We start from the raw sequence: 15,267 nt of genomic DNA, 5'->3' as shown, positions 1-15,267 counted from the left end.
GCGTGCACTACCATGCCTGGCTACATTTACCTTTAAGAAATTTATGGCTTTGAATTCATTTTACTGAAGAATTCATCTTCAATGAAGAACTCTTCATTCTTGAAGAGTTCACAACTTTTGGATGTAAGATATCCCCATTGCATAGACATCAGTTTGTGTTGAAAAGATGGTATAGCGTAATGGTTAGCCAGGAGGGATCCCAAACAGTCCGCCTTCCAGCTAGGAGGCCCAGAGCAACTAACGAACGCCAGATGCCCTGTTGTCTCCCTATCATCAAAACTGGAATTTTAAGAAAAGGTTTCATGAGGCTAGAGAGATGGCTCAGTGATTAGTACTGCTTGTTCTTGTAGAAGAGCCCGGTTTGAGTCCCAGCACCCATGTGGTGAACTAGGAAATACCACCATCTGTAACAGCAGTTCCAGAGACTCCTATGCCCTCTATTCACCTCTATAAGCACCAGGCACGCATGTGGTATACATACATGCCTGCAGGTTATTGTTTTACATAAAGTAAAACAATAATAATAATAATAATAATAATAATAAAATAAATTAATCTTTAAAAAAATCGGGTCCTCACTAGAAGGCTAGTTATAAGACATGAGTAATCACACTGGTCACTGGGCATCAAGCTACTCAAAAATGGTAGCCATCTAAGGCTTCCACCGTGTCTCGGCAGTCAAACGCTTGCCTACCATACACACAGCACACATCTCATGCTGAGATGCAGCTTAGTGACTGAGCCACTGCTTTCTGTGCTCAGGCCTAGGTTCTCCCTTTTGTACCAGAAATGAAATGGTAACCATTCAAATAGAAACCAGAACAGAACAGATGACCAGTAGAGACCTGGTCAAAATCACCAGCGACTCTCCGGGAGAGCCCAGAAATGCATGGGGGAGGGGGAGTGGGAGGCAGCAAGAGCTGAGGCTTGTGTGGATGTCATTTGGTTGAATGAGTCTTGAGAGAAGCAGATGACGTTATACTTTTGCAGCAGCTCCTGCTGAGCATTGCATTACCAAAGCAGAGATGGCTGCAGAGAGAGCCATTCCAAATAGAAGACTGATTCCGTGAAGGGCAGGGGCCACGGAGATGGCTCACTCACTGCAATGTTTGCTGTGCAATCATGAGGGCATGAGTTCAATCTCCAAAATGCACGTTAAAAACTCTAACATTGACATTGCACGCTTACAACCCCATCTTTGGGGAGGCAGGGACAGGGGTGTCCCCTGTAGCCCACTAGCCATCCAACTAACTAACTTGTGAGTTTCAGACCAAGGAGAGACTTGGTGTCTAAAACCAAGGTAGATGGCGCCGAGGAACAACTGAGATTGTCCTCTGGCCTGCACACGCGAGCACACACACAAAGAAGGAAAAACTAAAAGGAGGAAGAGCCTTCCATAATATGAAGGGTTGCTCAGTGGGAGTCCACTCTCTTCCTATCACCTTCTCTGAGTGCTAACCAGCCCCAGAATGTCACCAACAAATTATTTAGCCTATCCTCCTCATTTGCATAAGAATCCCACTCCATCTGTTAGAAGAAGCAATATCCCTTCATGCTAATCTGATTGCTTCCATCACTTGTATTAAAAAACATGGAGGCTACCAGGAGCTGTGCTCTGACCTTTGATTTTCCAATATCGCATCTGGGGTTAGCACTTCCTTTTAATCTCTATGGACAATAGATGGGATTTCACTGAGGGGACGGTGACAGAGGCAGAGATCACAGAGCATGTGTCCATGACCCCAGGTTAGATGATTATAATAACGCATTTTAGACTCTTCTAATAAAGAATGTGCTGAGCGGGCTCCCACGTGTGCGCACGGACGTCTAATTGCTGTTAACGTGTCACTCCCATCATCAAGCAGCAACAATGTACTGACGCTTGTCAAATCTGGAATTGATTCTGAAATTGCTTTAATGAGGTGTTGAAGAAGGTTGCGGGGCCTGGCCATCTGAGAGGCCTCTGCAGCGGCAGCAACTGTCACCCTCCGAGGCTCGGTTGACTGTCCCTAAGTACGGAGGGCTGCTATCTGGCTGCCCGCCGAGAGCTTGCGAGCTCTGAGCTGAGATCTCAGCCTTGTTGCCATCTCGGAAGTCCCTTGCCTTTTGAGTTTGTGTTTTCCTTCCAATTACATTCTTCCTAATAAATACCTCCACTTGAAAAGGCTGGGCTAGTCTGGCTGAAAGCACAAGGGAAGACTTCAGGTTCCTTCTTGTTCCCTTTCCAGTACGTGTGAGTGGTGTTCTGGGAGCAATGGGGATCTCAGCTTTAAGCTTTAGCCTGCCAGCCAAGACTCACCACCGGAGAGAGGAAATGACATGGTGGGCACAAGCAATGCCAGCACCCCAAAAGTGAGAAAGGTGATACCTGGAGCAAGCTGGCTAGCTAGAGACTGGATTCAGAGAGAGACCTTGCCTCAATAAGTAAATAAAGCGGAGTACGAGTAAGGTCCTTTGAAGTCAGCTTCAGACTGCCAGACACATGCGTGCGTGTGTGTGTGTGTGTGTGTGTGTGTGTATGTGTGTGCCTGTGTTTGTGTGTGTGTGTATCCATATGTTCACATGCACTCACATACCTATGAACATACATACACAGTTATGTCACACACATACTCAAACAAATAAGTAAACAATGTGAAGAGTAAGTACTGAGGAAGACACCCCACACTGACCTCTGACCTCCACATGCATGCACACATACTTATAAATGCATACCTGCAGGAACACACACACCAGCAGCAGTGAGCGTGGACTGATTTGGACCCTCTAACTATTTTTGGACTCCCGATAAGGGGAGGTATTTCCCCAGCCAAGAAAACTGACTAAGCTTCCCTTCTTCCTTGTAAACAACACCCGCACTTGGACAATGCAGATAAATATATTCCTGGCTCAGTGGAAAAATGAAAAACCTGCCAGCAACACTTCACAATTGCTGCTTTCATTCCCTGTCTCCCCAGCCTGGAACATTATCTCATTCAGAGCCCAGGTAGAAAGCCAAATTGCCTTATTTCCAAAGGAGATGAGCGTTCTTTAGAAAATATCCCTGTGCCTTCCACCCTGTGTGCAGCCTTGTTTCTGACACTCCGTGTTGGGGAGTGCATGACCAGCATCCTGAGCAGGTAGAGACACTTCCAAGAAATTGATTGCTCCAGGGACCATACATCAATGTTGTGAGGATGTGTTACTCATAAAATCCGTAAATAAGGTCAAAAGGAGAGGAATGTTCTGGCTGACAGAATCTCTAACACATCTTAAGGAATATCCAGCTTTCCTGAAAAAAAAAGAAAAAGTCAATTTGCTTATGCCCCTCCTTTAACTTCTGCTTGCTACCATGTGTGATCTAGCGAGTGGCATTTTCTTCAGTGGTACAGCCACTGGCAAGTTGCCCTCGCTTCTCTGCATAATTTTAATTAAAGTCACTGGGTTGCAAAAAAAGATTAAAAAATAGAAGGGGGACACTAGCTGAGAAGAGAAATGGGGTTCAGTCAACAAGAGGAGTAGGAGGGAGACATCAGAGAGTAATGGGGTATGATCAAAATGCATTATGTAAATGTACAAAACCAGACACTCGTGTGTATGGTTGATACATGTTAATTTAAAGAAAGAAGAAGTCTGATCCGGCTGCTTTGCTGGGAATGGAAGTCCCTTCTCCAGCCCAGCCATCCATAGCATATTGAAAAGAAAAGCTCATTCCTTTTGTATAAACCAGAGGGAAGAAATGAAAGCGGTTAGCATGAAGGGGCGGATAATTGGCACCTTAGCAGTCTGGGAAATTTGCTCTTTTCAGTTGAAACCTTACCTCAAGACTTTGGACGTTAAAGAAGTGTCAGAGAGAGAGAGAGAGAAGAAAAACTGCTGAGGATTATGAATGCCAGGGTTTAAAGTACAATGACACTTTTATAACTTTGGTTAAATCAGAATGTAATTTTCAGCTTCTCCCAAGACCTGATGTCCCCTAGGCATCAGGCTCTCATGGAGAACTGTGAGCATGGGAAGTATCTGACTGGCTCCCTTCCCGTCCAGTGACACTTGGGGATGAGGTACCCAGCACAGCTCCTGAGTCCTCTCACACCACATAGGACCCCAGATGAAAAGGAGCTACCTGAGGAGAGACACTCAGACATGGAGCAGGCAGATGGGAACCACAGCTTCTCTCAGAGGGAAACTGAAATTGCTAGAAGGACTGGGAGAGGTGGAGGATACTCAGCCAGTGAGCTGCTACAGTTTATTTCATCTGGGGACTCCTAGCCTGCTCTTCCTAGCCTGCTCCTCCTAGCCTGCTCCTCCTCCAACTCCCAAGGTGTCAATTATCATGCTTAAAGCTTTCATTTCTTACTGTTTTAAACAAAAGCAACAAAACCTCTTCCCACCAATATGCATGGGTTGGGTAGGATGAGAGCATTTGCATCAAAGTTGCCAGAGCAAGCTTCTTTTAAACATTATCAGATAGCATTTACACACAGTAGTGGTGTTACTATGAGAATCCCTACCTCTGTAGGAAAGAGGCTACAAGATAGCTCACTGGGTAAGACCGGTGGCCAGGCCTGCTGATCTGAGTTCAGTCCCTGGGACCTGCATGGAGGAAGAGAGAACCAAGTCCAAGCTGTCCAGTGAGCACCACGCCCTGGCATGTGCATGCCCACCCAAGTGAATAAATAAGTGAGGGGCTTGGAGCCATGTCTCGGTGGGCAAGAGCACAGGCTGCTCTTCCAGAGGACCAGAGTTCCAGTCTAACCAGGCAGCTCCCAAACGGCCTGTAACTCCAGCTGCAGAGGACCCAGCACAACAACCTGCTCTCTGCAGGTGCCTGTACTCATCCATCCCCCACACATCACACACACACTCACGCACGCACAATTTAAAATGATAAAAATAAATTTCAAAATAAAGAGGAGATCACTGTAAGGGACTTAATAAAGAGCCAGTGTTACGGAAGGAATAAATGTATAATAAAATGCATGCAATTGTATATAATAGATCAGAGTTTCAATGATAACAGCAATTCTGGACATATGTATGCATATCCACATGTGTGGTTACACATGTGCATGTGTGTGTTTGTGTGTGTGTGCACTTGTGGAGGCCAGCTGTCAACCTCAGCTGCCATCTCAAGTGCCATCTGCCCGATTTTTGGAGACAGGTCCTCATTGGGCTGAAACTCCCCAAGTAGGTTAGGTTGGCCGCTGAGCCTGCCAGCACCTCCATAGCTGGACCTTCTTACACGGGTGCTTAGAATTAAGGCTGGTTTCTTCTGCCTCTAAAATAAGCGCTTCACAGCCCACACATGGTCTCATGTATCTCAGGCTGGCCTTGAACTTCTGATCCTCCTGCCTCCACCTCCTGAGTGCTGGGGTTATTCGCAAGCAGAACCACCACTCTTGGTTTTATCCTTATTGCTAACAAAACAGTGCAGGGCAGCATCTTGCAGTGAGCTCCCCCTCAGGCCTAGACACAGGCCTGAAGATGAATCCCAAGTGATGGAGGCCGAAATGTCACTCTCTCCCGTCACCACCTGCTCTTGGGGTCAGCTGTACTGTGGTGTGTAATTACTGACCTCATCACTGTCTCTTCACTTCCTCTCTCCTTCTGCCTAATTGATGGCCCTGACACCAGCCCAGAGTCAGCTGCCTAGAAGTACCTCAGGCACAAAGGGCTCCTGTAGCCATCAGATGCTGCTCCTTTAGAAGGCTGTGGCCAGAGCCAGCGTCTCAACCAAGGCTTCTGCGATGGTTAATCTCTGTCAGCTTGATGAGAGTTAGAATCATCATGGACACAGCCCTCTGGGCACATCTGTGAGGGGGCATCTAGATTGCGTTACTTGAGATGGGAAGACCCACCATAAATATAGGCACTGAATATAAATATAGGCACTGAACATAAAGCAGAGAGGAGCTGAGTACGTGGGAGGAGGAGCAAGAAGACCAGAAGCCCAAGATCGTTCACACCTATGTATGGAAAGTTTGGAGCCTGGACTACAGAGACTACAGAGACTACAGAGACCCTGTTTAGGACAACTAAATGAACCCTCTTAGACATAATATGTGTTTACATGCAGATAAGAGTTAACAATTGCACAAGAGCCAACTGGTTCGATGATTTTTCTTTAGAGAATATCAAAAGTAAGAGTTACCTATTTCAATGAACTTGTTCTGTGGTTATTGAGTAAGCAATTCAAAATCAGAGACAAATAGAGACAAAAGAAGCTCGTTCTGTGAAATGAAAATGAAAAGATCTTATTGAAGCCTGCTGTTCAGATAAGAAAATGAAGGCAATATCTCAGGGGATTTGATCAAGGGGGCTCAGTTTGCCTCTCTTGATTGAATAGCGACTATGAAGCAATTCCTCACAAAGAATCCTTTTGTGTAAGGACTGTATTTAAAGTTGAGAGCAAACAAATTAGTGTTTGTGTTTCCATGGACCGTAGAAGTGGCAGAGCCAGCACACTTCTCCATTCTTCTCAAGCCTGGGGACTTGTGGGAGATACTGCAGCATTTCTCAGTCTGACCTGAAGGGAGATGTGGGAGAGTGGGACAGAGAGGAGGCTTCCAGAAGCATCAAGATTGATGTGGGAACAAGCCAGTAACAAAGGGAGACAAACCTTCCCAACCACCAACTACATGTAAGAAACGTACAGCTTATACAAAACAAACAAACAAATAAATAAACCCAGTTCCACAATATGCCAATGTGTAAGCACTGGGCGGGGCTATGTTCCCGCCTTCCCTTCCAGTTCAAGGCTCAGCCTAGAGGTGGCCTCACCACTGCTGAGGGGTGTACATCAATTAACAACCAACACCCTCCCCACAGGCACACCTACAGGCCAACCTGAGCTAAACGATTCCTCAGCTGAGAATCTTCAGTGATTCTAGGTGTGGCTAGGTGACAATTTAAAACCAACCAACACACTAAGTAAGCCCTTTGACCCACCAAGTGGATTGCCGGGCCTCTGACTGGCATGTTTTCTAAGATATACACAGCTGAGCTTTGCAGCAAACTGACACATTTCAAGGCCTGCTTGGACCCTAGCCCTGTAAACAGAACCTAACCAGATCCCTTGGGCTTGAACAGGATATTGAAAACTGGCTCGTATCTGGGCTTCAACCAGGAGTAGGGGCTCTATTTCTTCCATGCATTATATCTCGTGCCCAGGGGGTGGAGCATCCGGCATCCCGAAGCTGACATATTCCTCTGCACCAAGTTCCAGATGGTTGTACAGATGTCCCCAGCCCAGGACCAAGCTCTTCAGGGTAGGGACAAACATCATTCTCTCTATACAGATTCCAGGCTAGGATGTGGCAGGCATAGGCAGCGAGGCAGCACATACCTCCACCCATTCCTCTCCTGCACACACACACACACACACACACACATACACACACACACACACACACACACACACACACACACACACACACACCACCGTTTCTTGCAATTAAGCTACAAATTACACCTGGAATTCAAAGGCAATGGACTTGCTCAGTGACATCAGTCTACACACAACATCTTCTCTTGATTTGAAGGTCATCTCTTGACAGGGGGTGGGGATGCTTTGTGTGTGTGTATCTCCCATGCAATTTTCTTCTCTCTCATTCTCTCCCTCTCTCTCTCTCTCGCTCTCTGTGTGTGTTAAGCCATGAGTTCACAGGCAATGGGCTCCACAGCTCAGGCCTCTCCCCTTAGGTCTCACAGAATGTGTTTCTCTGGGAGGGGCAGGCCAGTTTTTCAACTGAAGCCAGGTACCTCTCTCTTTACTTCCGTTTCTTTGATCACTGTCCTTCATGGGCTTCAGGAACTATCTCTGTTCTTCAGATGCTTAATACGTTCTATACACACATTAATGAATTAATTCTCTTAGAGAAAAGCTTGCCCTTGAGTTATTTGTTTGCAGTAATGTCAAAGGCTTGCTGGGTGACATTGCAGAGCCTTTCAGTTTTGCCACGGTAACTCCCCTGAGGTGTTCCTCTGCAAACAGTACGCATTCCCTTAATGCTTACAATATTAACCTTCTCCATTGACATATATGTGCCCAAAGAAATAACTTCAGGTTTCTTGAAGGGCCCAAAAATACATGGCAGTTGCTCCTCCCGTTTCCCTTTGTGTTTGTTGTTTGGGACCGCTGACTGGAAGACAGTGGCTACAGTAGAAAGGAAGGGGGTAGGCTAAAGATCTGTGTGCATGTTTCAGGGAGAGAGTGTGTATGCCACATGCGTGCAAGTGCCCGAAGGAACCGGAAGAGGGCATCAGATCCCCTGGAGACAGAGCCACAGACAGCCACGGGTGCCGGCCACCAAACTCAGGTCCTCTGGGAGAACTGCAAGCTGAGTCAGGCGTGTAGATGAGGACCTGAGCAGCTTATGGTGCCTATAAGTGCAGTGCCCGTGGAGGGCAGACGAGGACACTGAATGCCCTGAAACTGGGACTACAGGTGGTTTTGAGCTTCCAGTGTAGGTGTTAGGAATGGAGCCTAGGCCATCTGGAAGAGCGGCATGCAGTTTTAACTGTGGAATCCTCTCTCCAGCACCAACTTTCTTCCCTCATCTCCCAAGTGCCAGGACTGCAGAAGTGCCATCATTCCCAGGTGCTGGGGATGAAACCCAGGCCTTCACCCATACCATACCAAGTGAGAGCCAACCTCAGCCTTCCACATGATTTCCTAGCTGAACTTTATTTTAGTACTCTGTGCATTCCTAATGTCTGGCATAGTAAATAGCAGGAAGATAATCAACATTTCTCCCATGGGTTTACCCACCAAGTAACAAACAGAATAAAATAAAGAATTGAACGTGGTTTCACATGTTTGAAATCCAGAAGGAAGGAAACTAAACAATATGCTTTAGCTGAATGGAAGTAAAAAGTTTCAGGATGGACCACTAGCCCTGTCTAGGGATCCCTGGGAATGGGCATAGTCGGGCTTGGGTTGGGAATGTTCCATCCAGTGTAGATGTGCATCGTCTCATTGAGACCTTGGCCTTCAAAGGATACAGGGAGGAGAAGAAATTCACTTCTGACAGGAAATCTATGAGGTTTCTGGCATTTACCATTTACCGAGATGTAGGTTTGTGCCTCAAAAGCTGAGAAACAGGACTGAGAGATGGCCGAATCAGTGAAGTTGCTGCCAGAAGGCAGAGAATCGCTCAGGGACTGGGCTTGCCTCATAACCACGAGGACCTGAGTTCAGTTCCAGAGCCCACACTTAAAAGTCAGGCACGTGGACACGGTGGCCGAGCTAAGCGCGTCTCTGAGACTTGCTGGCAAGACTGGTGAGCCGAATCAGTGATCTCCAGACTCAGACTTTCTCTCAGCAAAACAAGACGGTATGTCTAAGGGCTGACACTTGAGAGTGTCCTCTGGTCTCCACAGGTGCATGCACTTGTACACACACACACACACACACACACACACACACACAGGCACACGCACACAGTGGAAAGGGGAAGGAACATAACAAAAAGTGCTTTAGAGAAATCCATTAACAAACAAAGACAGGCTTAGCCAAGCTCCCTGGCCTTGCCTTGCTTCAGGCAAATGACAGTTAAAAATATAAATTAAGAAATCAGTTGCTCTCTAAGTATCAAGAGACGCCCCTAGCATCCTACATCAGATGCTAAAATGTATACAAGAACATTTAAAATACTACTGGAAGCAGCTGGGGAGATGGCTCATTGGTTAATCACCTGCCACATGTGTGTAAGGGCTGGAGTTGGGATTCCTAGAAGCCACACAATGCCTATCGGCATGGCAGCTGGCTGTAATTCCATCAGAGCAAGCAAGCTAGTAAGACTAGCCGTATTGGCTTTCTCTTTCTCTCTCTCTCTCTCTCTCTCTCTCTCTCTCTCTCTCTCACACACACACACACACACACACAGGAGAAAGGGAGAAGGAAATAAACCAATTCACTCCATGTTTGATAGTAGATGATATCTCATTCCTCTGTTCCATTGTCAAAGTGACCTATGGTCCCTCAGTCTTCTTCAAGAGGGCACACCGTGTGTGGAAATTGGCACCTGGGCAGTGGTATGAAACATGTGCTCTGAATGGGTAAAAACAAACTCCTAGGGTGAGGGGAGAAAAAGTAGGCCTCGAAATCTGGGAGTTCAAATAAGAACCACACTGACCTTTCCTTAAATCATTGCTCAATACCTGCTGTGCTCTGAGAGCTGCAGAGACTAAGCAGGAAAAAAATGATTCCAGGGCTATGATCTTAAAGAGTGAGCAAACAAGGAAATGAGTCAAAACGCAGGCGCAGATGCTCAAGCTAATGAGAATTAAAAAAAAAAAAGCAATCAAAATATTAATTAATGTTAAGGTAGAGGTTTATCGTAGAATGTGTACCTACTGTGAGCAGGGTGCTGGGTTCTATCTTCATCATGACAACAAAAAGGAGGGAACGAAGCAGGCCAGGAGGCCAGGAGGCAAGCCAGCAAGAAAAGACAGAAGGAAGAGAGGGAGGAAGGGAGGGAGGGAGGGAGGAAGGAAGGAAGGAAGGAAGGAAGGAAGGAAGGAAGGAAGGAAGGAAGGACAGAGGAAAGGGAGGAGGAGAGGAGAGAACATATTAATGCAATATCACTTCCTATTACATAATTAAATGTCTTGAACTGGATGCCATTCCCACGTGTCGTCCCACGTGTTCTTTCAGCACGACTGGGGAAAAAGGAACACCAGCACAATCCTACAGTGGGAAATCTGCCATTTCCTTCTCGGACTATGTACAGAACTTACTCCAATTCTGGGTATGTAACTATCTCCAAGGAACTCCCACACAGATTTACCAATCACGAGAGAGATGGTTCACTGAAACATGACCTGCGTTAATGGCACTCTAGGTACTTAGCCTGGGGGACTGGAACTGGGAAAGGAACGCGCCGCGCCGCACACAGTTGAAAGCAATAGGCTGGGTGCCCATGTAAAATGGTGGACCAGCCCGAAGCTGGGCTTCCACGGGAGAGGGCCCACCGTAATGCACAAAGCTCTGGGCCCCATTCCCAGCCCTGTGTAAATGAGATGTGGCGGGGCATGCCTGGGATCCCGCACTCAGCACGTGCAGATAGGAGGGTCAGTTCAAGCTCATCCTTGGCTACACACAGTGAATGCAAGGCCAGCTTAGGCTACATGAAACCCTGTCTGGAAGAAAAAAGAAAAAAGCAACAACAACGCAAAGGAATTACAAAGCTCTTTACTCCTATGACGGCCTATGCAGAGAGTAACACAAGCGACGGCCCTGGCTCTCTACCGGTTAATCAGAGAGAAGAAATCACGTCTCCTGAACAGGTAGCACCTGCCCTTATGGGCACAGAACACTCCTGGCTGTACAAACCTGGGAGAGCCTGGCTGCGACTGTGAGTGGGAGGGTGGCTTAAAGGTTCCCTTCTCCTGAAAGCAGGTATGCAGAAGTACCTGGAGAAGGTTGTGAGTCAACCAAAAGACCTCTGAAAGGTGACAGCTGGGCTAGAGGGGCAGCTATGGGTAAGGATATAGACATCTGAAGGCTGAAACTTTGTCAACAATGAACCTCCAGGGCCTCCTGTGAATTGGTGGAGCACCATGCCATCATAGATGGCCTCTAGACTCACCTACATTCCAGCCTGAAGGATTATTCACCACGATTTGGCTGGGATCTGCCCCCGAGCTACTTCCTTCCATGGAGAAGATGCTCTGAGCAGCTCAGACTTCCATCCTGCTCCTCTCAGGAACAGTGGGAAAGGGGCTTTCTGTCTGTACAGTTGAGCAGAAACCCTGGGACTGACTCCAGTTACACTAACCTGATTTCACCATCCTTGACTATGTCTTGCCAAGAGCACGAAATTAACTGATTTGCCTGAACCATGTCTCCAAGCCTGGCTCTGGGGATTTGGCAGGACCTTTTCAAACTACTAAAATGGAGAATGAGGGAGGGGTGGTTTGGTTCTGTTTCTAAAAAGAGGAGTAGATTGAAAACAAGAAAAACATACCGTGGTGAGGTGCCTCAGTGGTTAAGAGGGCCCCTCAAGCCCTTCTATAGCCAACAAAAGCAAGAAAGGAGGCTCTAAGGCTTGCCCAGGGAGCTGGGATGTGAGGGAGCTGCTGGCAGTAACCAGTTAAATGTGCTTGCAAAAACCTAGGTTCAGTTCCCAGAGTCCACAGCTCACAACCATCTGTATCTCCAGCTCCCTCTTCTGGACTTTGATGACACTGCACTCACATTGACACACACACACAGAGGGGTGGGGGGAGATTAAAACAAAGTAAATTAAAACACACACACACACAGAGGTGGGGGGAGATTAAGACAAAGTAAATTAAAACACACACACACACACAGAGGGGTGGGGGGAGATTAAGACAAAGTAAATTAAAACACACACACACACACACAATGCCCTTCATCTAGTGCTGAAGTGAAAGAATGCTTACATATTTTTTAAACTGAGTCAATAAGCATAATGACTGTTGATATTAATGTTATTATATTGATAAGGGAAAGCATGTGTGTGAGAAAGGCAGAAACAGACAGACAGACAGACAGAAAAACAGACAGGGACACAAAAGCCGACCAAAGCTATAGCAAAGCTATAGCAAAGCTCAAAGCAATAAAGGAGGCTAGAAAGTATATCTACAAATTAGGGTATACGAAAGTAACCAGAGAATGGCAAACTTAAACAGGCCAAGAAAGAATGTTCAAGCAGTGGGCGTGCAAGAGTAAGAGACAGGAGCAGACTTGGCTGGCGAAGAAACAAAGAATAAAAGTTGTAACCTGGGTACAGGGGCACACCTGTAGCCCCAGTACTCGGGGAGGCAGAGGCAGGCGGACTTCTGTGAGTTTGAAGCCAGCCTGGTCTACAAAGCCAGTTCAGGACACCCAAGGCTACGCAGAGAAACCCTGTCTCCAAAAGCAAAACAAAGAAAGAAAGAAAGTGTAAAAGTTGTTGGAAGCCTAGTGTGCTGGCTAGTTTTATGTCAACTTGGCACAACTATCGTCTTCTGAGAGAAAGAAACCTCAATTGAGAAAATGCCCCCATAAACTGGGCTGTAGGCAAGCCTGTAGGGCACGTTCTTAATTAGTGATTGATGTGGGAGGGCCCATACCTTTGTGGATGGTGCCGTCCCTGGGCTGGTGGTCCTGGGTTCTGTAAGAAAGCAGGCTGAACAAGCCAGTAAGCAGCCCCCTCCCTGGCCTCTGCATCAGCTCCTGCCCTGACTTCTTTGAGTGATGGACTACAGTGTGGAAGCAGAAGCCGAATAAACCCTTTCTTCCCGACCTTGTTTTGATCATAGTGTTTCATCACAGCAATAGAAACCCTAACTAGGATACCTGCTTAAAGTCAAATTTCAGATAAACCAAAATACGTGTGTAGTATAAATATATCCCAGATATTGGATGGATATTCTGTGGAATATTTGGGGACACAGTTTATCTGAACATCTAGGACATTTCTGTTTGTTGGATGCTCAAGGTTAGTTGGGTGTCTGATATTTTTCGCTAAGTCTGAGAACTCTGCATGTGGCTGAGACAAAATCAAAGAGGGGTACATTATTGCTATATTATGCTTCCTCCCCACAAAGAAAGCACTTGAAAGTCCGAATTCCCCAGCATGGATGCCTTATTTGGAATTTGGGTTATAACAGATGTAATTGTTTTGTGTTAGGTGGCATTGCAGTTGGAGACACCAAACCCAATATGGCTGGTGTGGTGATTAAAATCAAGGATCAACTTGCAGGGTCTAGAATAACCTTTAAAACCTCTAAACATGTCTGTGAGGAAATTTCTAGATGGGATTAATTGAAGTGGGATGCCCATCTTTATTGTGGTTGGCACCATTCTTTAAGCCGGACTCCAGCACTGAAAAGAAATAAAACAGAGAAAGCAAGATGAACACCATAATGGAAATTTTGCTTTCTTTGTAAACTCAGTTATGCTATGTAAATATGTTTTTGTTTTAATCCCAAGCGTGGGACTTTAGTTGGGCTTTAGTTTGTTCGCAGCTGTTAATTGTCTGGTGCAGGGCGTGGCTTTTGCCAGCTGGTGCAGCACGAGAAGGGGTGTGGGCTAGAGCTCTGAGGAAATATGAGAGCCAAACAAGAGAAAGCATGACCTGGCTGTGGTGCTGGCGTGTAGCAATTTGCAGAGACCAGAGAATGGACAGTGTGGCAGGTTGGAGCAAACAGATGGAGAGAAACACTTTGGGGTACAGTGGCTTGGAGGAGACCGCTGGCTGAGTTTGATGTTGACGGAGATTGGTATAGCCCCAGGGAAACCCACTGACCCTAAACCCAAGAAGTAAAGGGGTCTGTGCCCCCTCTCCTCACTAATCTTCTCTCTCCTACCTAAGGTTGGGGGGGGGTTGGTGGAAAGGAGCTAGAGAACTAAACACCCCAAATAAAATAGAATTATAAAAATGAACACCACAGGGCGCCAGCCTTCAACTCCCTCTGCTTCCTGAGTGTGGATGCCATTTGACCTGCTGTTTCCTGTTCCTGCTGCCATGACACCCCACCATGATCGACAGTCCCCTCAAACTCAAGCCAAAGTAGGCCCTTCCTTCTTGGTTGCTTCTGTCAGGAGTTTGGTCGAAGCGACCCGCACAATGTCACTACTGTAACTGGTCACCTGACAGGAAAAGACAGTGGGAACACAGGAGAAAGGCCACAGGACAACAGACAGGGACACAGCCAAAGAATGGCACAGTCACTGCACACACCTGGCAGGAGGCCCAAGAAAGGCTTTCCTTCGCCAGCACCTTGTTTCCAGTTCTGAACCCTCAGAACGAAGACAACATTTTTCTGATGTTAAACCCACCATGCTGTGTCCTGGGAAGCAGACAAAATTGTCAGGCGGTATTTGGGGGCGGGCAGGGAGGCCAGAGAGGTAACAGGAGCCTCGGACACCCCACAGAGGGCCTGGTCTGTCACGGAGGACCTGGCTCACACTCTGAGGTGCAGAGTCTTTGACGGGTCCCTCCAGGGTAACACCCAGGGAAGGAAGCAGTGTGGCTGCTCTAGGAGCTACAGGAAGAAGTCCCTGCGGGATGTGGGTGAGGCCGGTGGGCTTTCAGACAGGTGCGCAGACCTTGAAAGCCTTTGTTTACTTAAAGTGTAGGGATGTGCTTCCCCCTGTAGGCCACTGAAGGCCAATGAAAAACTTTAAAGAATCAATACTCATCCTACTTGAGATGCTAATGAGTGTAGGAACGCAGACAGATGTGAAATTCCAAGTGATGAGAGGAGAAAGACAATGAGTCACTCCTCACACCAGCCTTCCCACCACAGGCTTGTCCCAAGGCCGCACACCTG

Source organism: Psammomys obesus, unplaced genomic scaffold, assembly GCF_907164565.1.
Source record: "Psammomys obesus unplaced genomic scaffold, mPsaObe1.curated_primary_1811, whole genome shotgun sequence".
Classification (NCBI taxonomy): Eukaryota; Metazoa; Chordata; class Mammalia; order Rodentia; family Muridae; genus Psammomys; species Psammomys obesus.
Note: the sequence above shows the minus strand (reverse complement) of the source record.